The sequence below is a fragment of the Bos indicus x Bos taurus genome, chromosome 21 (genome assembly GCF_003369695.1).
Source record: "Bos indicus x Bos taurus breed Angus x Brahman F1 hybrid chromosome 21, Bos_hybrid_MaternalHap_v2.0, whole genome shotgun sequence".
NCBI lineage: Eukaryota > Metazoa > Chordata > Mammalia > Artiodactyla > Bovidae > Bos > Bos indicus x Bos taurus.
Genome location: NC_040096.1, coordinates 18,130,718 through 18,156,764, shown reverse-complemented (window position 1 = coordinate 18,156,764; position 26,047 = coordinate 18,130,718).

Below are 26,047 nucleotides of genomic sequence, written 5' to 3'. Positions count from 1 at the left end.
TCAATCTGGTTACCTGTTATGTCAGGAGTTCATGCTACTTCCTTCAGTCCACCTTAATGACAGTGAGATGATGAGGTCCAGAAAATGTAATCTACATTGAATGTCTTCTTCCTTACTCAGTGAGGAATTGGTAAGGGATTTTGAGATTCCCTGAAGAATGATTATGCAGGTGAGAGTAGTATACACCTCCATGCTCGCAGGATTGTTTAATGGAGGCAAAATTAAATGATTGGCAGGAATCACAGAAGTACAGGATGTCCTTCAAGTTCATGTCCACAATCATGTTTTTCATTGCAGCTTTTGGTAAAACTGCCTGATGACAATCTTGCATTTAGGAGTTGTGTTCCCCTAGCAACCCCAAAGATTGAGATGCCCTTAAGATTAAGGGGTCTACTGGCAAACTCCCAGTCCCCAGAAAAATTATTCTATCATGCTTTCAGAAAACCATGACTCAGAGGGCTGATAGTCTCTCTAATATATTTAATAAAATGACCGTGGAAAGCTTAAAATGGTCCAATTGCACAAGTTAGTCTATGTTAGTTCAATCTATTATGGCCATCATTTTTTGTAATAAAGGCTATGTGCCAAGTATATTAAGCACTTCATAGATACTTACTTTACTCCATACAGCATTCTACAAGGAGTTTATTATGGCCATTTTGCAAATGATGCAAGTGGCTCAGAGAAATATATTATCTTTGCCAAGACCACACAGCAAAGCCAAGATCAAAGATGGCTGCCTCCAGAATTCTTTCCACTCTACTATTCTATTTTTTTCTCTTATTCCTGGAATCAGAGTTAACACTGCTAGCAAGATCTTTTTGCCCAAAGTAATTAGATCCTTGAGAGAGAATACACACTGATCCAGAGGGCCGTGACTAAGGGGCCACTGGTACTATGAGAGGGTGGCACAGAAAGTTCTAGAAGAGAGTGCCAGGAAGTAGAAGGGTGAAAAATGGAAGACTTCTAAGATCTGTTTCATCTTCTATTATAGGATTCCTCTTCCTGTGCAGTGTCTCCTGTGAGGCTGAAGGTAGCAGGCACACTGCAACCCAGGATCTCTATGAACATGAAAAGGAATAATATCACCGCTTCTGAGCACAGTGGCTAAAACAGAATCACTGACTAAAATTCAAAGCGATAAGCAAGCCTATCCGGGAGATGCCTTTGAGATTTCCCTTTCATCTTCCAATGCCATAGTTAGATTTTATCTACTTCCAGTGCTTTTCCAACTATTTTCCTTGGCTCTCAGGAGACCATGGAGGACAGAAATGGGGGCCAGAAGGACAGTGCTTTGGCCTTTGTGCCATCTCACCATCAACAGGAACAGACCTTAATGCACATTTTTAAATTAAAATAATCTGGAAAACTAATTCTGCCATTTAGGAAAAAGAAAAAATATTTCTGCATTTTTCAGGAGAGTGAGATTGCTCAAAGAAGGTATAAATCTTTGAAGATTATGTAGTTGGTTTTAATATCAAAGTGAAGTTTAGACTACAGGTCTCCGACTCCCAAGCCAATGCTAGTTCCTGATTTCACAAAAGTTTATTTTTTTGGTATTTAGGTCTTGCATGTAATATTAAAATCGTCCTTCTATAGCACCTCTAATTGGTGGCCCTGAATGACATAACTATAAATCTACAGAGACTTTTTTGACCACTTGAAGTCAGCTTCTTGGGAAAAGACCTGAAATCATAGAGTATTTTGATGGTAATTGATTGAGGTCTATCTTGCTGCTGAAAGAAAATGTTCAGTCTTCACATTTTCAGGGAAAATAATACAGAAATCCTTCTTTATCTTGGTCATTGTTTTTTAGCATAGTATATACTCACTTGATTTATATACCATTCTAAGCAAAAGGGCAGACTGGTGCTTCTGCCTAGGCTGTTCTGATTGGGGGCTTTGGAACATCATAAAGAATACCCGAAGGACCAATTCAGGTCGTAACATGTTTGACCTAATCCAAAATGTCATCTCGTTGCATTTAGTCATTTTCACTGAGGTATAACACACAAACTGCACAAATGTAAGCATACAGCTCACTGAATATGTACTTATCAGTGCAATTGTGTAATCTCAAGCTAGGTCAAAATAAGATCGTCTCTAGCACCTAAGAGGCTCACCTGTGCTGCTCCACAGCAAAAACTGCCCTCTGCCAAATGGCAACAAATATTATTATTTCTATCCCCCCAATCGATTTCTTCTGTACTTTTAAATGTCATATTACTGGAAACAAACAATATATTCTCTGCTGTTGTCTATCATTTTTCTTTCATCATTACATCTGTGAGATTTATCCATGCTATTCCAGTGGGTCAAGACTTGTCTCTTTCTATTGCTGAGTAGGTAACATTTCACCGAGAGATTAAAACACAATTTATTTACCCATCTTCCTGTTGATGGGTATTTGGGTTGTTTCCAGATTTGGGCTGTAATAAATCTAGTTGCCATGAATCTTCTTGAATATGTCTTTTGGTAGACTTATGCCCTAATTTTTCCCTTGGGAATATACCTAGGAGTATCGAATCAATGGGCCATTGGTTAAGCAGCTGTTTGATTTTAATATACACCATGTATTCATTTTCTAAATTATTTTAGCCAATTCACAATGTATAATTCCAATTGTTCTTAATCCTCTGCAATAGTATTTTCATTCTTCAGTATAGTTTTTATTTTCATGTCCATAATGATAATGGTTTGACTTTTTTTTACATATGCTTATTGACCAGTTAGTAACTTCTTTTGATAGTAATCTGATAAATTATTTTGTCCATTTATTAATTGGGTATTTTTACTTTTTATTATTACTTGTTCACATATACACACACTTGTATATGTGTGTATGTGTGTGTGTGTGTGTGTGTTATTTATTTTTCCAGCTTTGTTGAGATATAGTTGGCAGGTAACATTTTATAAGTTTAAGGTATATCACCTGATGATTTGATAGGCATATATATATATATATATATATATATATATCATAAAATAATTACCATAGTAAGATTACTTAGCATATTTTATCATTTTGGTTAAGATAAGGTCATACTGGGCTATGAGAAGGAATTTATCTCTTTGTATCCTCAGATTACACATTGTTCAGGTGTCAACAGAAACAGGAGCATGAATAAGTTAAAGAGATAGTTGGTGATAGCCTATACTTCTTTTTTTTAAATTAATTTTTGTTGGAGTATAGTTACTTTGACCATACTTATGATGCCTGTGAATTATCTGTTTGGCAAAGAGGTAAAAGGATTTGCAGCACCAGGGCTTTCTGATCATCTCTCCAGCCAAAAGGCTGTGCCATCTGACATTGTGCAAAAGAGCTCCATCTGTTCAGGGTTCGGGTGGGCATGAGCAGGAGAAAAAGAGGAGGAAGTACTCTCTGATGTCGGTGATGGCTGAGCGATCTGCAGTCATCCTTGAACTGTGTAGCTGCTGCAACAGAACTAGCCTGATGAATTGATTTCAAAGTTCGCTTTGCACAATCCTTTCCCAAGCTACACACGCCCATTCTCAAAGCCAGATTTAAGGAGAGAGGATGAGAGAAAGAGGTAAAATAAAAAAAAAAAAAATGAGATCCTAAGAGTCCAGAGAAAATGAGAAATAGTCGCACTCTGTGGACAGTTCTAAATAAGCATCACAATCAGAAAAGAAACGCTGGGGCTGCCGATGCCAATCCAGACCCTCTTTACAGTCTGAGGATGCTCTGGCTTCCACAAGGAAATGCATAGAATTGCCCTGCAATGTGCACCCCAATCAATATTTCATTATCAATCTTGTTATTGTTTGCAGGAATTTCTACTTTAGACTCCTAACAGCTGTCAGTAAATCTTGCTGATCAGTGCAGGCTTCTGAATAAAGGCAATTTTTAACCAATCATCTTTCTCCAATTTGGGAAAAATGGGCAGCAATCCATGTACCTTCTCAAATTCTCAGCCTATAAGTAAGCAACATACTTTCAGTGATTCCAGATCACTATCTTTCAGCTTTTCACATAAAGCCTATGAAATCTGAAGTCTGGACACTGCCCCAACTGACCCCCATTACATAGAAAAGTTGCATAGAATTCTATCTGATGCATCAGGTTACCAAAGATTCTAAGAGTAGGAAGGGATATTCAGGTCACCTGATGTATTTCTTAAATCCATCCATTTGTTAAATGATTTGACAAATAATCACTGATTTTTTTTTTCCTTTTCTGTCAGGCTGACACTGGGGATTCAGCAGTAAATAGGACAGAAAATTTATGTGGATGATTTTGATTAAAGGAAATGGAGTCAGAATATAGGTAGTGATTGGGATATGCAGTAGAGGGACACTTCAATCAGGAATAGCTTTCTCAGGACTTCCCTGGTGGTGCAGTGGTTAAGAATGTGCTTCCACTGCAGGGGCTGTGGGTTTGATCTCTGGTTGGGGAACTAAGATCTTACAAGTTGTCCTTCAGTCACTCAGTCATGTCCAGCTCTCTGTGATCCCATAGACAGCAGCATGCCAGACTTCCCTGTCGTTCATTGTCTCCTGGAGCTTGCTCAAACTCATGTCCACTGAGTCGATGATGCCATCCAACCATTTCATCCCCTGTTGCCCACTTCTGCTCCTGCTCTCAATCTTTCCCAGCACCAGTGAGTCAGCTTTTCACATCAGGTGGTCAAAGTATTGGAGCTTTAGCTTCAGCATCAGTCCTTCCAATGACTATTCAGGGCTGACTTCCTTAGAGGAAGTTTGATCTCCTTATAGGCCAAGGGACTCTCAAAGAGTCTTCTCCAACACCACAGTTCAAAAGTATCAGTTCTTCAATGCTCAGCCTTCTTTATGGTCCATGACTTCTTTATGGTACATGACTACTGAAAAAACCATAGCTTTAACTTTATGGATCTTTGTTGACAAAGTGATGTCTCCTGGTGGCTCAGAGGGTAAAGCGTCTGCCTGGAATGCTCGAGACCCGGGTTTGATCCCTGGGTCAGAAAGATCCCCTGGAGAAGGAAATGTCAACCTGCTCCAGTGTTCTTGCCTGGAAAATCCCGTGGACAGAGGAGCCTGGTGGGCTACATGTAGTTCATGGGGTCGCAAAGAGTTGGACACGACCGAGTGACTTCACTTTCACTTTTCTAGGTTTGTCATAGCTTTCCTTCTAAGGAGCAAGCATCTTTTAGTTTCATGGCTGCAGTCACCATCTGCAGTGATTTTGGAGCCCAACAAAATAGTCTGTCATTGTTTCCATTGATTCCCCATCTATTTGCCATGAAGTGACAAGACCAGATGATCTTATTTTTCTGAATGTTGAGTTTTAAACCAGCTTTTTCACTCTCCTTTTCACTTCCATTAAGAGGCTCCTCAGTTCCTCTTCACTTTCAGCCATAAGGGAGGTGTCATCTGCATATCTGAGATTGCTGATATTTCTTCTGGCAATCTTGATTCCAGTTTGTGCTTTATCCAGCCTGGTGTCTTGCATGACGTACTCTGCATAAAGTTAAATAAGCAGGGTGACAAGATACAGCCTTGAAGTACTCCTTTCCCAATTTTGAAACAGTCCGTTGTTCCATGTCTGGTTCTAACTGTTGCTTCTTGACCTGCATACAGGTTTCTCAGGAGACAGGTAGGCTGGTATAGTATTCCCATCTCTTTAAGAATTTTTCACAGTTTGTTGTGATCCATGCAAAGGATTTAGGATGATCAATGAAGCAGAAGTAGATGTTTTTCTGGAATTTTCTTTCTTTTTCTATAATTCAGCAGAGGTTGGCATTTGATCTCTGAACATCCGTTGGATCATAGAAAAAGATACTACATGATGTGCAGCAAGAAAAATAAAATAAAATTTCTTGAACTAAATAAAGATGAAAATAAAACATATTGATTTAAATTATATGGGAGTGTAACACATAGAAAAGGAAGTAACTGTCTCAGAAGAAATCACAATTAATGGGAAACCTACATAAACGATAGAGGTTGACCATGGAAGGGAAAAAGAAAAAAAAGAACTGGGGAAGTATTCCAAATGGAGGGAAATATAATCCCCAAACTCCAAGTTAAGAAAGAGTTCAGTTTTGTCAAAGACAGATAGTTGGCGTGGCTAGAGATGTGTATTTCACAGAGTCTTGTTTGCATTCATAATAGAAAAAAGGAAGAATTATTATTACTATTTTACCAAGAAGGTGTAAAAACTAAGTCTATGGGGGAGGGCAGGAGGAATTGGGAAATTGTGATTGACACATATGCACTATTAATACTTTGTATAAGATAGATAACTAAGAAGAACCTACTGTAGAGCACAGGGAACTCAACGCCCTGTGTGTGTGTGTGCATGTGTTAGTCACTCAGCTGTGTCTGACTCTATATGACACCATGGTCGTAGCCTTGCCAAACTCTTCTGTCCATGGAGTTTTCCAGGCAAGTATACTGGAGTGGGTTGCCATTCCCTTCACCAGGGGATGTTCTTGACCCAGGGATTGAACCGGGGTCTCCTGCACTGCAGGCAGATTCCTTACAGTCTCAGCCATCAGGGAAGCCAACTTACTGTACTGGAGTGACTTAAATGGAAGGAAATAAAAAGAAGGAGAGTGGTTATATGTGTATGTGTGTGTGTGTGTATATATATATATAACTGATTCATTTTGCTGTACAGTAGAATCTATCACAACACTGTATAGCAACTATACTTCAATAAAAATTAATAAAGAACAAACTAAGGCTATCTGAAACAAAGGACTGCTCCGAGGAAAGAAACTTCTATGCATTCCAAATATTTTCTAGGGCCATAGTTCATGGGAATGAGATGATGAAAGTCATCTCGGCACTCTGGGAGTAGCTGCCTTCCCTGGTGAGCCACATGTGACAACGTGGAAAGTCCTGTCAAAGTGATGGATTCCATCCACAACAGCAAGGTGGGTGCATTTTTAAAATTCTTCACTAATCAGGAAAATGTATTAATGTACCTCCTCATTACTGATTCCAAAAGTACTGATTAGATATCCACCATGTGCCAGGGCCTGTTAACTCTTGAGGATATAGTGATGAATAACAATGGTTGGGGCCATATGGAACTGATTTTAGTCAAGTCTGTCTAAACCATACCATGCATATTTTTGAAATGGAGGAAAAAAAACTTTTGTTTTTGTGGGTATTCTTAGGATACTTAGGGCATGTTAGCTGCTTAGTCATGGCTGATTTTTTGCAACCCCATGGACTGACTGTAGTCCACCAAGACTGCGGTCTTCTCTGTCCATGGATTTCTTCAGGCAAGAATACTGGAGTGGGTAGCCATTCCCTTCTCTGGGGGATCTTCCCAACCCAGGGACTGAACTCACATCTCCCACATTGCAGGCAGATTCTTTACCATCAGAGCCAACAAAGTACTGCAGTGGGTAGCCATTCCCTTCATAGATCTAAACAAGGGAATCTGTGATTATTCAGGTCATTAACAACTGCAACACTAGTTAGGTGAGAATTTTGGCAAAACTAGGTCAACATTGGAGAAGGCAATGGCACCCCACTCCAGTACTCTTGCTTGGAAACTCCCGTGGACGGAGGAGCCTGGTAGGCTGCAGTCCATGGGGTTGCTAAGAGTCAGACATGACTGAGTGACTTCATTTTCACTTTTCACTTTCATACATTGGAGAAGGAAATGGCAACCCACTCCGGTGTTCTTGCCTGGAGAATCCCAGGGACGGGGGAGCCTGTTGGGCTGCTGTCTGTGGGGTCACACAGAGTTGGACAGGACTGCAGCGACTTAGCAGCAGCAGCAGGTCCACATTACAGAGAAAAGTCTCCATGCTTGGAGACACTCCTGCTGCTTCATTTCCCAAGCCAACAACTGACACTCAGTTTTCTGCCACAGAAAGATCCATCCAAGAGGTTTATAATCAAAGCTGAGTGGAATGAGTCAAAGAGAGACAATATCCTTCTCTTATCAAGACTCATAGACCCCATCTCTGGACCACCAAGTCCTAATACTTTTGTGCTTGTGCTCAGTCACTACGTTGTGTCAACTCTTTACAACCGCATGGACTGTAGCTCTTCTGCTTCTTCAGTCCATGGGATTCTCCAAGCAAGAATCCTGGAGTGGGTTGCCATTTTCTTCTCTTGGGGATCTTCCCGACCCAGGGATCAAACCCATTAGGATATTCCACAGTAAACTGAACTTGCCTTGAATGATTTTGTGACATTTTTCAGAAAAGAGAATTCAAGAAAATGTAATGATATGTTGATGGGAACGAAACAGAAGCAAAAGGAAAGGGGAAAAAAAGGCAACCCCCACAAGTTTTTATTTACTGTTGAGTGAAAGCCATTTTTGTTAAAATGCAGACAATTAACATTGTAAATATGCAGTTAAGAGTATAATGATGGTTTATAATATCCTTGACATTTTTGTGTTGCTTGTTTGTTTTTTCACTATTTTCACAAGTGGCGGGAATCCAAGCTGTTAGTACTTCTGCAAGTTTTTATATGATAACTAATCACAAATTGATCTGCCTTTTCCTTGGATTTCATATTCATGGGATTAAGACTCATCTTGCTTTTAGTCTTGAATCAGTTGTGCTCAGCATGGTACTGGCGTGTAATGAAAAATAGGTGTCTATTTTATGAATGAACGAGTGCATGAGTGCATGGATAGATGGCTGTAGAAAGCACAGGTGACCCAAGATCCAAAATATATGTGTTACTGACACAGATTTGGCTTCTAAGGAGGCTTTGTATCTTGTACCATTGCTCTCAGTCTTCAGTAAGTTCTTCAAAGATTCTTATTAAAAAGGAAAAAATGAAACTCAGAAAGAGAGATGGGAGCTTAAATCACATGTTAAATTTCTTTTTGGCCATGCTGTGTTTTTAAGTCCCATGTCTCTTTTTCAAAGCACCAAGCATTTCTTAATTTATTTTTAATTAAGATATAATTGGCATAATGTACCATAAGTTAAAAGTGTGCAACCTAATGATTTAATATGTGTATATACTACAAAGGGATTCCCTGGTAACTCAGCTGGTAAAGAATCTGCCTGCAATGCAGGATACCCCAGTTCAATTCCTGGGTCTGGAAGTTCTCCTGGAGAAGAGATAGGCTACCCATTCCAGTATTCTTGGGCTTCCCTGTTGATTCAGACTGTAAAGAATCTGCCTGAAATGTGGGAGACCTGGGTTCGATCTCTGGGTTGGGAAGATCCCCTGGAGGGGAGCATGGCAACCCACTCCAGTATTTTTGCCTGGGTAATCCTCATGGGCAGAGGAGCCTGGGGGGCTACAGTCCATGAGGTCTTAAAGAATTGGACCTGACTGAGTGGCTAAGCACAGCACAGCAGAATACTACAAAGTGTTTCCCTGCTGGCTTAGCAGTAAAGAAACCACCTGTCAATGCAGGAGATGCAGGTTTGATTCCTGGGTGAGAAGATCCCCTGGAGAAGATAATGGAACCCATCCAGTATTCTTGTCTGGAGAATCCCATGGACAGAGGAGCCTGGGGGGCTATATAGGCCATGGGGTGCAAGGAGTCGGACATGACTTAGCAATGACGTACTACAAAATGATTATCAGAGTAAGTTTAGTGAACATCCATCCACTCACCTAGTTACACTTATTTTTCTTGTGATGAGCACCAAACATGTTTTGGCTTCCTAAAAATAAGACAGGGAGAGGAGAAAATGCAAATCAACCTGTGACTTTCTAAAGGAATCTGGTCTTTGATGTGCACACTGTTTCAGTTTTCTGATCTGCTAATTCTAAACACAGCCTGAAAAAGCAGCACAGAACTAAGCCTAATTCTGACCAGCAGCCTGGTCAAGGCAGTGGTTGAACCAGACACCACTGCTGCCATGCACGAAACCATTTGGAATGGAGATGGAATGAGCCAAGCCTATAATTACCCAGCTTTACACAGGGGAAACGTCATTTGAAACATGCGTGACCTCCTGTGTGTCAGCTATTCAGTCCTTTTGTTTTCAATCATCCAACAAATCAAAAGAATTAAGGGGATTAGAAGAAGAAAAACTCAGTGACTTTATACATCAACACGGGGGCAGTCTTGAATGAAATCATTTCTGGGAAGTGACCGCAAGAAATAGGACCAGGAAATGCAGCTTAAGGGAAAGAAACACCTCAAGTCTGTGTGCACCATCTACTCTGAACCAACACATAATTGAAGACCAGATACATTTCAGGATAAAAGTCCAGAGGAAAAGCAAGTCAAATCCACACAAGTTTTATTTATTTTTAGTTGGAGGATAATTGCTTTATAATACTGTGTTGGTTTCTGCCATACATCAACATGAACCAACCATAGGTATATGTATGTCCCCTCCCTCCTGAACCTCCCTCCCACCTCCCACCCCATCCCACCCCCTACCCCATCCCATCCCTCTAGGTCGTCACAGAGCACCAGTTTGAGCTCCCTGCAGATTCTCATAGCTACAGAGGGTTTTGGGAAGTGCATTTCTGGCAGGCAAGAGGCTCAATAGAGCATTTTTGGAAGCATTTTGACAATATGAATCAAAAGCCTTAAAACTCCTTTGATCCATTAGTTTTTGGAAAGTATACCTCAAAAATTATCTTATATGCAAACCTCATATGCATGAATGTAGGTCAAAACTGGTGCATAATAAAAATTAGAAAATAATATAAATATTCTCTAATTTGGGAAGTCTAGAAAGTTCATCAGAATAGTATACACCCCTTAAGATTAGTTCTGCACAAAGTTGGGTAATGTGAAATGAACCATGCACAATAGAAAAGCATAAGTGAAAATCAGGATGGGCCAGTCAACTTTGACTTGCTCATTAAATCATAAGGACATTGGACTCTCTGTAGTAGAAAATTTGGGGTACCTTAATATGCAGTAGTCATTTGGGCGACTTACTGAATGCTACTTTGTTCATGTTAAAATCAAGGTCATTGGAGTCTTCAGTTACTAGGGAATTGCTTTTTGTCCTAACATAGCATGGCCAGGAAATGTGCAGGGGAGGAGAGCTTTTATTACTGGCATAGATAAAGTTGAAAAGAAGACAAGGATTTTAGGCTAATTCTCACTGTGCTTGTGGAGTGGGTGTGTCTTTCTGTCTGAGTGTTTGTTTTATCTAAATGTCCTAAATCAAAGTAAACAAATATGGTTAAAAATGTAAAGTCTGGAGAATCCTAAGCAGTGACTGCTTCTTTCTGTTTTATGCAAAGGTTAAATGTGAGCAGCTCAGGTAGGGAAACTCTAGCACATGCTGCCAATCACTAGAGGCCATGATTACTCTACTTTCTGGAAGAGTCTGGGATAAAACATTTACATTTCTTTTATGTCTCAGTTTCCCAATAGAAAAATAATGGCTCATAATACCTGTACTTCATAACTCTTAATGTTGATCATGGGGACCCAAGATATATACTATGCAGAAGAAACTCATAAACTTAGTCATTCTGAAGCTCCATTAAAAGAAAAACTACAGCATTTAAGTGCCAGAAATAAATAAGTTTAGTAACCACAACACCAGTATTAAATCAAAAAATTCTTCATGTCAAACCTATAAGCTTGAAGTGTTCATCTATCCATAGTCCTACCACTATCCTTACTTGATTTCTAAATCAGTATCTAAACAATATCACCAGGCTTCCCTGGTGGCTCAGCATAAAGAATCTGCTTGCAATGAAGGAAACACAGGTTCGATCCCTAGGTAGGGAAGATCCCCTAAGGAAGGAAATGGCAACCCAGTCCAGTATCTTTGATGGGTAATTAGGTGGACAGAGGAGCTTGGCCAGCTACAGTCCATGGGGTTGCAAAAAAGTCAGACATGGCTGGGTGACTAAACAATATCAACAATAACAAACACTACTCTAACTTTACCACTACATGAGACACACAATATCTTGCTGTAGCTCTTTGCTGATCTTAGTGTTTCAGTTCAGTTCAGTCTCTCAGTTGTGTCCAACTCTTTGAGACCCCATGGACACAGCATGCCAGGCTTCTCTGTCCATCACCAACCTCCAGAGCTTGCTCAAACTCATGTCCATCAAATCAGTGATGCCATCCAACCATCTCATCCTCTGTTATTCCCTCCTCCTCCTGCCTTCAATCTTTCCCCAAATCAGGGTCTTTTCTAATGAGTCAGTTCTTCTCATCAGGTAGCCAAAGTTGCTTCAACATTAGTCCTTCCAATGAATCTTCATGACTGATTTCCTTTACAATTGACTGGTTTGATTTCCTTGCAGTCCAAGGGACTCTCAAGAGTCTTCTCCAACACCACAGTTCAAATGCATCAATTATTCAGCACTCAGCTTTCTTTATGGTCCAACTTTCACATCCATACATGACTACAAAAAAAAAAAAACCAACATAGATTTGACTATATGGACCTTTGTCGGCATAGTAATGTCTCTGCTTTTTAATGTGCTGTCTAGGTTGGTCATAGCTTTTCTTCCAAGGAGCAAGCATCTTTTAATTCCATGGCTGCAATAATCATGTGCAGTTATTTTGTAGCCCAAGAAAATAAAGGCTGTCACTACTTCCACTGTTTCCCCACCTATTTGCCATGAAATGATGGGACTGGATGCCATGATCTTAGTTTTTGAAATGTTGAGTTTTATGCCAACTTTTTCACTCTGCTCTTTTCACCCTCATTAAGAGACTCTTTAGATCCTCTTCACTTTCTGCCATTAGAGTGGTATCGTCTACATATCAACTTCCCTGGTGGTTCAGACACTAAAGCATTTGCCTACAATGCGGGAGACCTGGGTTCAATTCCTGGGTAGGGAAGATGGAATTCCAGTTGAGCTATTTCAAATCCTGAAAGATGATGCTGTGAAAGTGCTGCACTCAATATGCCAGCAAATTTGGAAAACTCAGCAGTGGCCACAGTACTGGAAAAGGTCAGTTTTCATTCCAATCCCAAAGAAAAGCAATGCAAAGAATGCTCAAACTACCACACAATTGCAGTCATCTCACATGCTAGTAAAGTAATGCTCAAAATTCTCCAAGCCAGGCTTCAGCAATAAGTGAACCGTGAACTTCCAGATGTTCATGCTGGTTTTAGAAAAGGCAGAGGAACCAGAGATCAAATTGCCAACATCTGCTGGATCATCAAAAAAGCAAGAGAGTTCCAGAAAAACATCTATTTCTGTTTTATTGACTATGCCAAAGCCTTTGACTGTGTGGATCACAATAAATTGTGGAAAATTCTGAACGAGATGGCAATACCAAACCACCTGACCTGCCTCTTGAGAAACCTATATGCAGGTCAGGAAGCAACAGATAAAACTGTACATGGAACAACAGACTGGTTCCAAATAGAAAAAGGAGTACATCAAGGCTGTATATTGTCACCCTGCTTATTTAACTTATATGCAGAGTACATCATGAGAAATGCTGGGCTGGAAGAAGCACAAGCTGGAATCAAGATTGCCGAGAGAAATATCAATAACCTCAGATATGCAGATGACACCACCCTTAAGGCAGAAAGTGAAGAGGAACCAAAAAACCTCTTGATGAAAGTGAAAGAGGAGAGTGAAAAAGTTGGCTTAAAGCTCCACATTCAGAAAACTAAGATCATGGCATCTGGTCTCATTACTTCATGGGAAATAGATGGGGAAACAGTGTTAGGCTTTATTTTTTAGGGCTCCAAAATCACTGCAGATGGGATTGCAGCCATGAAATTAAAAGACGCTTACTCCTTGGAAGGAAAGTTATGACCAACCTAGATGGCATATTCAAAAGCAGAGACATTACTTTGCCAACAAAGGTCCATCTAGTCAAGGCTATGGTTTTTCCAGTGGTCATGTATGGATGTGAGAGTTGGACTGTGAAGAAAGCTGAGGGCCAAAAAATTGATGCTTTTGAACTGTGGTGTTGGAGAAGACTCTTGAGAGTCCCTTGAACTACACGGAGATCCAACCAGTCCATTCTGAAGGAGATCAGCCCTGGGATTTCTTTGGAGGGAATGATGCTAAAGCTGAAACTCCAGCACTTTGGCCACCTCATGTGAAGAGTTGACTCATTGGAAAAGACTCTGATGCTGGGAGGGATTGGGGGCAGGAGAAGGGGACGACAGAGGGTGAGATGGCTGGATGGCATCACTGACTCCATGGACGTGAGTTTGAGTGAACTCCCGGAGTTGATGATGGACAGGGAAGCCTGGCGTGCTGCAATTTGTGGGGTTGCAAAGAGTCAGACATGACTGAGCAACTGAACTGAACTGAACTGATCTACATATCTGAGGTTATTGATATTTCTCTCGGCAATCTTGATTCCTGCTTGTGCTTAATCCAGCCCAGAATTTTGCATGATGTACTCTGCATATAAATTAAATAAACAGGGTGACAATGTACAGTCTTGAAGTACTCCTTTCCCGTTTTGGAACCAGTCCATTGTTCTATGTCCAGTTCTTAGTGTTGCTTTTTGACCTGCATACAGATTTCTCAGGAGGCAGGTCAGGTAGTCTGGTGTCCCCGTTTCTTTTAAGAATTTCCCACAGTTTGTTGTGATCCACACAGTCAAAGGCTTTGGTGTAGTCAGTGAAGTAGAAGTAGGTATTTTTCTGGAATTTCTTGCTTTTTCTATAATCCAGTGGATCATAGAATTTGATCTCTGATTTTTCTGCCATTTCCAAGTCCAGCTTGTACATCTGGAAGTTCTTGGTTCATGTATTGTTGAAGCCTAGCTTGGAGAATTTTGAACATTACTCTGTTAGCATGTAAGATGAGTGAATTGTATGGTAGTTTGAACAGTCTTTGGCATTGCCTTTCTTTGGGATTGGAATGAAAACTGACTTATTCCAGGCCTGTGGCCACTGTTGAGTTTTCCAAAAACACTGGCGTATTGAGTGCAGCATTTTCACAGCATCATCTTTTAGGATTTGAAATAGCTCAGCTCGAATTCCATCACCTCCACTAGCTTTGTTCATAGTGATGCTTCATAAGATCCACTTGAATTCTCCTTCCAGGACATCTGGCTCTAGGTGAGTAATCACACCATTGTGGTTATCTGTGTCATTAAGATCTTTTTTGTATTATTCTTCTGTGTATTCTTGATACCTCTTCTTAATATCTTCTGCTTCTGTTAGGTCCATACCATTTCTGTCCCTTATTGAGCCCATCTTTGCATGAAATGTTCCCTTGGTATCTCTAATTTTCTTGAAGAGATCGCTAATCTTTCCCATTCTATTGTTTTCCTCTACTTCTTTGCACTGACCATAGAGGAAGGCTTTCTTATCTCTCCTTGCTATTCTTTGGAACTCTGCATTCAGAAGGATATATCTTAATGTTTATATTCATTTTTTTTCATGTTTAATGTTTATATTCATTTTATATTCATTCATGTTTAAGTTATTCATGAACCTTTCATCCAGTAGTTTTAGCAGCCATGATTGATCGTTGTCTATGTTTATTACACTAATGGGTGGCTAAATCTGATACAGTAAATTCCCTATATATGAAGGAGTTCCATTCTAAGAACATATTTGTAAGTCCAGTTTGTTCATAAGTATAACAAAGTTAGCCTAGGTACCCAGCTAACACAATCAACTAGACAATACTGTACAAAACTAACACAATCAACTATAGTACTGTACTGTAACAGGTTTGTAATGCTTTCTGCACAAGTGATGCATAAAAAACAAATGTAAAAAATAGAGAAAATATTTCTAATCAAACAGTACACTACCTTGAACAGTGCAAGAGTACTGTTCAACAGCTGACATATAAGGGCTGACATGCACATTTGCATCTTTGAATGTTTGCAACTTGAAGGTTCATGTGTATTCTGTCATTACATCTACTCTTATGAACTTGGATTCTTCTATAAAGAACTTTTACTCCTCTGCTATTAAATTATCTTGAAACATAATTGGTATGAGAAAGGCAGCTTAGATGCTTGATTTTACTCTCTTGGGTTTCTCTTGTGGCTCAGCTGGTAAAGAATCTGCCTGTAATGTGGGAGACCTGAGTTCGATCACTAGGTTGGGAAGATCTCCTGGAGAAGGCAAAGGCTACCCACTCCAGTATTCTGGCCTGGAGAATTCCATGAACTGTGTAGTCCATGGGGTTGCAAAGAGTCAGACACGACTGAGTGCCTTTCACTTTCACTTTACTCTCTTACCTTTTCTTTAAACTGGTTTTCAGAATGAGTTTATGCCTTGGCAGTGTCCTAAAGTGATTACTGAGATTTATTTTTGTGTCACTGTGAACTTAAGGGTTATGAGTTCTTTGGTGCTCTAAATGTTCGTTATTTTTTTAGTGAGATATTTATCACAGTGATGCTTATGACCCTTTTGGGTATAATCCAGTTAGGCATTGATAGCTTTCTTGTTTTCTGGTATATATAGATTATACTATATATAACAATATATTAAAATAATCATACACCATAATCAGTGAGAATAATTCCAGGGATGCAAGGATGATTTAAGCATATTTCTATAAGATAATAAAACTAGGTATGCCTGTTATCCATATTTATATTAAACTGAGCTCCTAATTCGATATTTTTGTATCCTTAAGGGCAAATTTTATATATCAACTTGGTAGACCATGGTACACAATGATTTGTTCAAACACTGGTTTAGAGGTTTGTTGTGAAGGTATTCACAAAGATGCAATTAACACCTAAATCTTTAGACTTTGAGTAAAGCAGATTACCCCTCCATCATGCGAATGGGTCCCATGCAATCAGTTGAAAGCCTTAAGTGAGAAAACTGAGGTCCTTCAAAGAGGAATGGATTCTGCCTGCAACCTGCTTTGAGAATCATGACTGTATCATCAACTCTTCCGGGAGTCTCCAGCCTCACACTTCCCTGAAGATTGTGGACCTTCTAGTCTCTGTGACTGTCTGAGCCAGTTCCTTAAAATGAACCAGTCTCTCTGTCTCTGTCCATCTATCTACCTATCTCATATAAATTATGATTCCTTTTTGTCTAGCTTCTAATGGCTCCGTTTTGTGAAGATTTCATGACGTATTTTACTTCACCAGTTCCAATAATAGCCATTGGGGTATCTAAGTAGTTTTCAGTCATATGATATATGAAACTGCTGCAATAAATAGTCTTGTGCATACTTTATTTCATATTCTTGTCAGTGTATTTTAGGAGTCAATTTTTAGAAGAGAAATCCTGGTTCATATGATTTTTTTCTAGGTATTTTCCAAGAATTTTAAGAATCACTATAAAGAATGCTTTTCAGTCACTTCTATTTGGGCATGATTTATCTTTAAGTCATACTTTGAATCTGAAACAAAAGCCATTTTGTGTATATCAAATGTAGCACTGTGTTTCCGAAGGGTTCAGATGAGAAAATGAAGAATTCAAAAGTAAAGTTAAGTTGCATCCCAAAGGGTAAAAGTTAGTCAGCACCGAAAGGGAAGGAAATGTTTGCAGTGAAAATTGTGTGTACAGAGAAGCAATAAGAATGAGGGTTATAATTTAACTGGAGGTAGATCTGTACATCTGTGAAGAGAAAGCCCATTTCTTGGAGAAATGAACTAAGAGAAGATAGGCTGAAAGTCTATTTAAAACAAATGCTCCAAAACCAATAAACAACATTTTTCTTCTGCCTCCAACTAATGTGTTCATTGAGAACAACCAACTGTGTCTGTGGCTAGAGTAACTGACATATAATTGGATTGCAAACATCCTATATTTCATGCTAATTTATTCAAAAAGAAGATGATTAGACAAGGAATTGTGGGAGTTGGTAACATGCCCCAATATGCCTGTATGACTTCAGGAGGAAGGGACAGAATATGAAGAAGTGGAGTCATTGGAAAGCAGTAGGGTTTAGAGAGCATGAAGGGAAATTGGGAAAAGAATACCTGGTCTTTATAACACAGCTTGGTGACACTTTAACTCTTCATTTGATTCTATAAAATATATTTCATATTTCACATGATTCCTGGATCTATTAATACTTCAGTGTTGCAAGTTGAAACAATTTTCTGTAGTCTCATTTCAGTAACTATCTCAAATCCTGCCCGTAAAATATTCTTGAACATCTATCTAGCCAGTAAAAGGATCCAAGAAAGGCCAGCATATATGCATTTTCTTTACCAAATTCCAGGTTCCCCTCTCCTCCACTATCTCCCAGAGTTTGTTCACATTCATTCTTTGAGTTGGTGATGCTATCTAACCATCTCATTCTCTTCTATCCCCATTCTCCTTCTGTGGCCAGTCTTTCCCAGCCATCAGGGTCTTTTCCAATGAGTTGGCTCTTTGCATCAGGTGGCCAAAGTATTGGAACTTCAGCTTAAGAATCAGTCCTTCCAATGAATATTCAAGGTTGATTTTCTTTTGGACTGACTGCTTTGATCTCCTTGCTGTCCAAGGTATTCTCAAGAGTCTTCTCCAGCACCACAATTTAAAAGCATGAATTCTTTTGCATACAGCCTTCTTTATGGTCTAACTCTCACATCTATGTGTAACTACTTAAAAAATCATAGCCTGAGATATAGTAGGTAGGTGATCAATAAAAATGGGTCAAATGAATGATGGAATCAATGGATTTAAATAAACACATTAACTAGCAGGTCTATATATCCTTGTAAGAGCCTTATCAACTGGTTAACTTTTGCTGAGTGACTCATGGACTTGGCATACATCAGGATCTCCTTAAACATCCCATGGGTGAGTATGACCCTCACCTCAATCTTCTTCTTAGGACCTAAGTGTTCCAGAAGGAATCCATTGGGCTTGCTAAACTCAGTCTGGTTGATATTTCTTTTTATGAGGGCCATCACACTGCATCTTTTGGTATTTTTCATTCCCAAGATTGGAAATATTTTGAGGCACACATTTCCTTTCTTCATGTACCACCTTATATCCCAATTGTTGTCAAAAACAAACAAGGAGAGTCCTTTGGCTTTGAGACTTTATTTGTTCATCAGTATAGGGAAGTGAAGAAACAACAAACCAGGCTGATGAAAACATTCAGCTTCTTCATGTCTCTACAGTCAGGTTCTGCATTCTTTTTATTTCCTTTCTCAGATGATATCTGCTATGGACTAACTGTTTGCGTTCCCCCAAATTTCAAAGGAAATTAAACCAGTCAGTCCTAAAGGGAATCAACCCTGAATATTCATTGGAAGGACTGATGCTGAAGCTGAAGCTCCAATACTTTGGCCACCTGATGCAAAGAGCCAACTCGTTGGAAAAGACTCTGATGCTGGGAAAGATTGAAAGCAGGAGGAGAAGGGAACAGAGGCTGAGATGGTTGAATGGCATCACTAACTCAATGGACATGAGTTTGAGCAAACTCTGGGAGATGGTGAGAGATAGAGAAGCCTGGCGTTTTACAGTCCATGGGACTGCAAAGAGTCAGACATGATTTAGCAACGAAACAACAACAAATTTCATTTGTTAAGATCCTAAAACCCACTGTGATGGCACTTGGAAGCTATACCTTTGGGAGATAATTAGGTTTAGATTAGGTCATGAGTGTGGGATCCTTATGGTGGGCTTAAATCTCTGATAAAATAAGGATTTCTCTCTTACTCGCTTGAGGATATACCAAGGAGGTAACCATCTGCAAAGCAGAAACAAGCTCTTGCCAGAACCCATCCACCCTGGCCTCCTGATATTAGACCTCCCAGGCTCCACAGTGGAAATACAGCTTTATTCTTTAAGTTTCCAGTCTATAATATTTTGTTATAGCTGCTGAACTGACCAGGACAATACCTTAATATTTCACTGGCTTTCAATGATACTTTAATCTCAGAATGGCTTCACCAAACCTTTCTTCTTGAGACCCTGCTTTGTCCTCTATAATAAGAAGTCCAGTTCATGGAGAATAACTCCCTTTATGAAGTCTTCTCTCTCTAGTAAAGAGGCCCAAGAGTGCAATTAGGGTGAAATAGCTGTTGGGTTCCATTGTTCATTTACATTTGAAGCCCGAATGTGTGTCATACATTTGTGGAGACCTTTGGGCTAAATGACCCCCATCACCTCAATCCCCACCTACCTTCCCATCTCTGTAGGAGTGACTATTTTATGCCATTTTACAAATGCCTCTGACAAGCTAAAATTAGCAATAAAACTGTCTTCAATTACCTGCTTAAAAATAGTGCCTGAGCTTCCCTCATGCTGTTATAAAGTCACTTTAACATGCTAAGCAGATTTCACACATTAAAGTCAAAAGAGCACACACTAAGAGTCAAATAGAATTAGATGGTTCATTCATGAATTCATCAGCTTTGGTTCCCATACCGTTTTACTGTTACTGACAGTTTTTCTGGCTGCCCTTCCCCTTTCAACTTTGCCTCTTTCCCCTCCTCCTTGTCTGCACTTTAATGCTTATTCTAGGTTCTCTACTGAGAATCTGCCTACCAATGCAGGTAATGAGAGTTTGATCCCTGGATCAGGAAGATACCTTGGAGAAGGAAATGGCAACCCAGTCCAGTTTTCTTGCCTGGGGAATCCCACGGACAGAGGAGCCTGGCAGGTGCTAAAGTCCATGGGGTCACAAAAGAGTCAGACACGACTCAGCAACTAAACAACAGCAACTGTCTCCTTAAACGTTTTATTCAAGTCCATGCTTTCATGATCATTTACATGCCAATGAGAGTCAAGTATACTCCTTTAAGCCTGGACGGCTCCTAAGACTTTTGACCTAAGCACAAGTACTTAGATGTTTCAAGAGTTCCACAACTGAGCACAACATATCCACCCACCAAACATGTTTCTCCTCCACTATCCTGTATCTTGATCTCCCGTGGCTCAGTGGTAAAGAATCCGCCTGCCAATGCAGGAGATGCTGGAGATGTGGGTTCAATCCCTTGCTTGGGAATATCCCCTGGAGGAGGCAATGGCAACCCACTCCAGTATTCTTGCCTGGGAAATCCCACGGACAGAGGAGCCTGCTGCTGCTGCTAAGTCACTTCAGTCGTGTCTGACTCCGTGTGACCCCACAGACGGCAGCCCACCAGGCTTCCCCATCCCTGGGATTCTCCAGGCAAGAACACTGGAGTGGGTTGCCATTCTCTTCTCCAATGTGTGAAAGTGAAAAGTGAAAGTGAAGTCGCTCAGTCGTGTACGACTCGTAGTGACCCCATGGACTGCAGCCTATCAGGCTCCTCTGTCCATGGGATTTTCTAGGCAAGAGTACTGGAGTGGCTTGCCATTGCCTTCTCCACAGAGGAGCCTAGAGGACTGCAATCCATGGGGTTGCAATGAGTCAGACACAACTGAGCACACACACACGCATCCCTTGTCTTAGTGAATGGCAGCACCTGTGTTTCATGTCAGAAATCTAGGAGATGTTGTTGTAAATTTATATTTCTTTCTTCCTACCCATATTCCACCTACCATAAGTCCTATCAGTTTTGCAGCTTTGTCTCCCAAATATCTCTCACTCTCTCTTTCTCTCTCTCTCTTTTTTTTAACCATCCTATACCAAACTACAATTATTTCACTTGGACTATGGCAACAGCCTCCAAGTTATTTCATCCATGAGAATTCTACTCACTCCTTCAGCCCATCCTTTGCACTGCAACTTGGAACTTTTAAAGCACAAATTGCTTATGCCCCACTTCTCAAACTCTATTTTAAAAATAAAACTTCAAAAGCTTCTCTTTTTGCTTTTAGGGTAAGATCAGTTCAGTTGAGTCACTCAGTCGTGTCCGACTCTTTGCGATCCCATGAAGGCAGCACGCCAGGCCTCCCTGTCCGTCACCAACACCTGGAGTCCACCCAAACCCATGTCCATGTCGATGATGCCATCCAGTCATCTCATCCTCTGTCGTCCCCTTCTCCTCCTGCCCTCAGTCTTTCCCAGCACAAGGGTCTTTTCCAATGAGTCAGCTCTTTGCATCAGGTGGCCAAAGTATTGGAGTTTCAGCTTCAGCATCAGTCCTTCCAATGAACACCCAGGACTGATCTCCTTTAGGATGAACTGGTTGGATCTCCTTGCAGTCCAAGGGACTCTCAAGAGTCTTTTCCAACACCACAGCTCAAAAGCATCAATTCTTCAGCGCTCAGCTTTCTTCACAGTCCAACTCTCAATCCATACATGACCACTAGAAAAACCATAGCCTTGACTAGATGGACATTTGTGGACAAAGTAATAAAGACTAAGGCATATTCTGGACCATGCCTCTTTTTCCAGTTCCCCTTATTATCCTTTCTCTTCTTATCTGTACTCTTGCTATAGTGTTTTTTGGTTTGTTTTTAGAATTTGTTGCTTTTTTTTTTCCATCCTACTTCCTACCACAGGATGCTTGCATATACTATTATTCCCTTTTATATGGAAATTCCTTCTGTATTCTCTTGACCTATTAAATCAAGGCCTTGCTTCTTATAGATGGAAAAGTGACTTAATGTACATCACAATCATATGTATAAATAAACAAAAATTACCATTAAAATGCTTTTTATAAAGTGAAAAATTTTAAATATAAATATGCACTAATATTGGCATTACTAGACAAGTTACAATGCAACCTGTGTTGGAATAGTATACAGTCATAAACTTAGAATATGCTTATTAACAAGTTGAATAATAAGAATGCACAATTATACAGAAACAAAATTCTAATTCTCTTAAACTCAAACAAATATGTGTTTGTGTATGCTTCAGTACATTTACACAGAGAGAAAAGTTGTGGATATATATCCACATATATGTAAATAATAATGTTATTGAAATGAAATCATAGTTGACTTTTATTTTCACATGTTTGCTTTCTATATTTTGCATATCAACTATGTATTGCTATAGTCTTTATAGACATCAACCTTTGAAGTTGTTTCATAAAGTGTAAATTTTTAAGTAAGTTTTAAGAGATTAGTGGCAGAGGTGTTGGACAGGGAAAGAATGGGGACTCAATGTCCCACTTCTTCACACAGGTGTAAAAATGATTCAGGATTCTACATGGCAGGCTGGACAAGTATGGCAGTTGTATCATGGATATGATTTCTATTTTAATCCCCATCCTTACCCTTTCTGAAGTAAACATCAGGGAACCTTCTTATGGATCATCCTGACTATAAAAAAAATGATGGCCTTTTAAAAATAGGACAAATAAAAGGAAAACTACAAGTTGACTCTTTTCTACTTTGGGCTAAATTCTTCTCTTAGCTGTATGATAATCAATAAACTTTGACCCTATAGGAGACAAAGTCTATCTTTTGAGATTAGATTTTAAAAAGCAAGGTATGTGTTATGTCTGCCAAGATGTGGACAGGATTTGTAATATTAGAAGAAGAGAAAGAGAGATAAAGAGAAAGAGATAGATAGATGGAGAATATTAACATCCTTTCTTAAATTTTAACTTATGACCAAAATTATTTACAAAGCCTTTGGCCTTTGTAAAACCATACAAATATGTGAATGAACAACAGAAGTTAAAAAAAAGAAAGTAAAAAAAGAAAAGGTTCAAAGATGTAATAAACTTTTGTTAGGAAATTAGCCATGGTGAATTTTTAGCAGGGACCACTGAGCAACCCAGGTGCTAATGGTAAAGAACCTTCCTACCAAAGCAAGAGACAAAAGAGGTGTGGGTTTGATCCTTAGGTTGGGAAGATCCCCTGGAGGAGGCATGGCAATCTACTGCAGTATTCTTGCCTGGAGAATCCCATGGACAGAGGAGCCTGCCAAGCTACAGTCCTTAGGTTCTCAAAGAGTAGGACAGGACTGAAGCAACTTAGCACCCACGTACTGAGCAACCAGTCTTCACAATCAGAGAGACACAGGTTTGAAATATGGCCCTTCTCTTTCTTGTGCAAATTTGGACAAGTTACTTACTGTATTTCTCTATGCCTCCATTCTATGTAACACTTAACATGAGGAGTTTTTTTTAAACATGAGAGATACTGTCTGCAACACAGATGAGTATTTAATCACAATAATTTTAAATAGAACTTTTACCTTAATCCAAACCTGATTGTTTAATGTTTAGGACTGGATTTTGCTGGACACAGGAAATAATGATATGCCCTTCTCGTCAGATTTTACAACTTCAAACCCATGAACATCAACAATAACCTAGAGCTCTGTAAGGCCGATGAGAAAGTTTGAGTTTATATTAAAGTTGTCTGGAGGGTAGGCAGGTGGCTCAGTCCTCTAGTTATTGAAAATCCATCCTTAGTTTAAGCTGGACAACCAAAAAAACATGGCTGTCTGTCTTCCGCACTCCTTTTCTCACCATCCATTCTTACAATGATGCCTTTAAATGAAGGGCTATTTGGCATTACAGCCAATGTTTGCTTTGAGAAATAATAAAGAAACATTCTAACAAAAGTTGTTGCTGTAATTTTTGTAAATAGCATGTTGAGAACCAAGTCTGAATCAATCCAAATTTTATCTATTCCTCTCTGATCTCAGCACCAGGATTATCCATACTTCTGATTAATGAGTTTGCTTTCATCTTGTAGACAAATATGTAGTTGCTAATTTCCCCCACTTTCCTTGCTATTGCAAAACACAGTGAAACATGCTAGAAAGAGTGGTGGACATTTGAAACACATTTTCTGAATTTACCTTTCTCCTGGGATCATTAAATTTGTTCTTTCATTGGAAGGACCGGTGCTGAAGCTGAAGCTCCAATACTTTGGTCACCTGAATGCAAAGAGTCGACTCATTAGGAAAGACCCTGATGCTGGGAAAGATTGAAGGCAGGAGGAGAAGGGGGTGACAGAGGATGAGATAGTTGGGTGGCATCACTGACTCAATGGAGGTGAGTTTGAGCAAGCTCCAGGAGACGGTAAAGGACAGGGAAGCCTGGTGTGCTATAGTTCATGGAGTCGCAAAAAGTCAGATGTGACTGAGCTACTGAACAACAACATTCTTTTGTAAATTTCACATTTCCCCTGCACTTCCTTGTAAGCCATCCTAAGGCAGCTTTTGAGGAAACATAGAGAAAAAAGAGGACAGAAAGAGAGGGAGGGAAGAAATAAGAATGGAAGCAAAGAAGGAAAACATCAATAAATGGTCAGTGTCTATTTCACTCATGTTTGTGGCAGACCTGCAATGAAAAATTTTGATTGTAATAAATTGAGTTGGAAAATAGATATTCAAGAAAGACGTAAAGTTATATGATGTAAAGTTATATGACGTAAAGTCACCACTTCGGAAGTGGGTTCCCAACAAGGTTATTAGTCTTTCTTAAGTGAATGAATAGCAGCACTAAAGCCAGAGCTTGGACCTTCCTATAGTTAATTGCTAACACAGTTCAGAAGCAGCAAAGGCAAATCTTTGTTTCACAGTCTGTTGTAGTCTTATTGCTTGTGAGTATCTCATTATTTTCTGCAACCTAAAGTAGGTATGGATGGCAAAGATTTAGGTTTGCCAGTCTTAAAGTCTGCAGGGTCTTTGCCAGTCTAAAAGTCTGCACAGGTTCTGATGCTCCAACAGAGGGGAAAGAGCCAGCACTCAAGCAAGCAAATAAAAGATACTAGATCAAAAAGATATGTTTAAAGACAGTACATACACCAGCCCCAGGGTACTTCAAATATTTATAATTCTCTACATATTTAATCTTTAAGAGTTCTTGAGATGCTATGTTCAGAATGTGATAGTAACATACTCAGCTCAGTGCTGATCCTATCAAAGTCACTGAAGAAACAAGAGACAGTTAGAGATGAAGGAAATACATGAAAAAGACAAAATAATCAGAACTCCTAAGGCAGTCCACATGACTAGATTCACAGAGTGACAGAATTAAAGGGGACCTTGGAAATCCCCTCCCTGTGTTTCACAAAGAGAACAGTAGGACATAGGGAGATATCCCAGCATGGCCATATTATTCAGAACTGGATATCTTTGGAGTAAAAGCACAGTGCTTTCCAATGAGATGAACACATATAATTGTTTGCCAAAAATCAGAAAATATTAACTCAAATGACACAGGTCAGCCACAATATGGAGGAGAGTAGCACATAACATTGTATACTTCAAGGGGTGATACTAGTTACATTATTATTAGTAAAAGTGTCAGCTATCAATCAGTATATAATTATTATGGGTTCATCTTTGTGCCACACTAGAAGGAATGAAGGGGCTTCCTTGGTGACTCTGCGGTAAAGAACCCACCTGCAGTGCAGGAGACATGGGTTCTATCCCTGGGTTGGGAAGATCCCCTGGAGGAGGGCATGGCAACCCACTCCAGTAT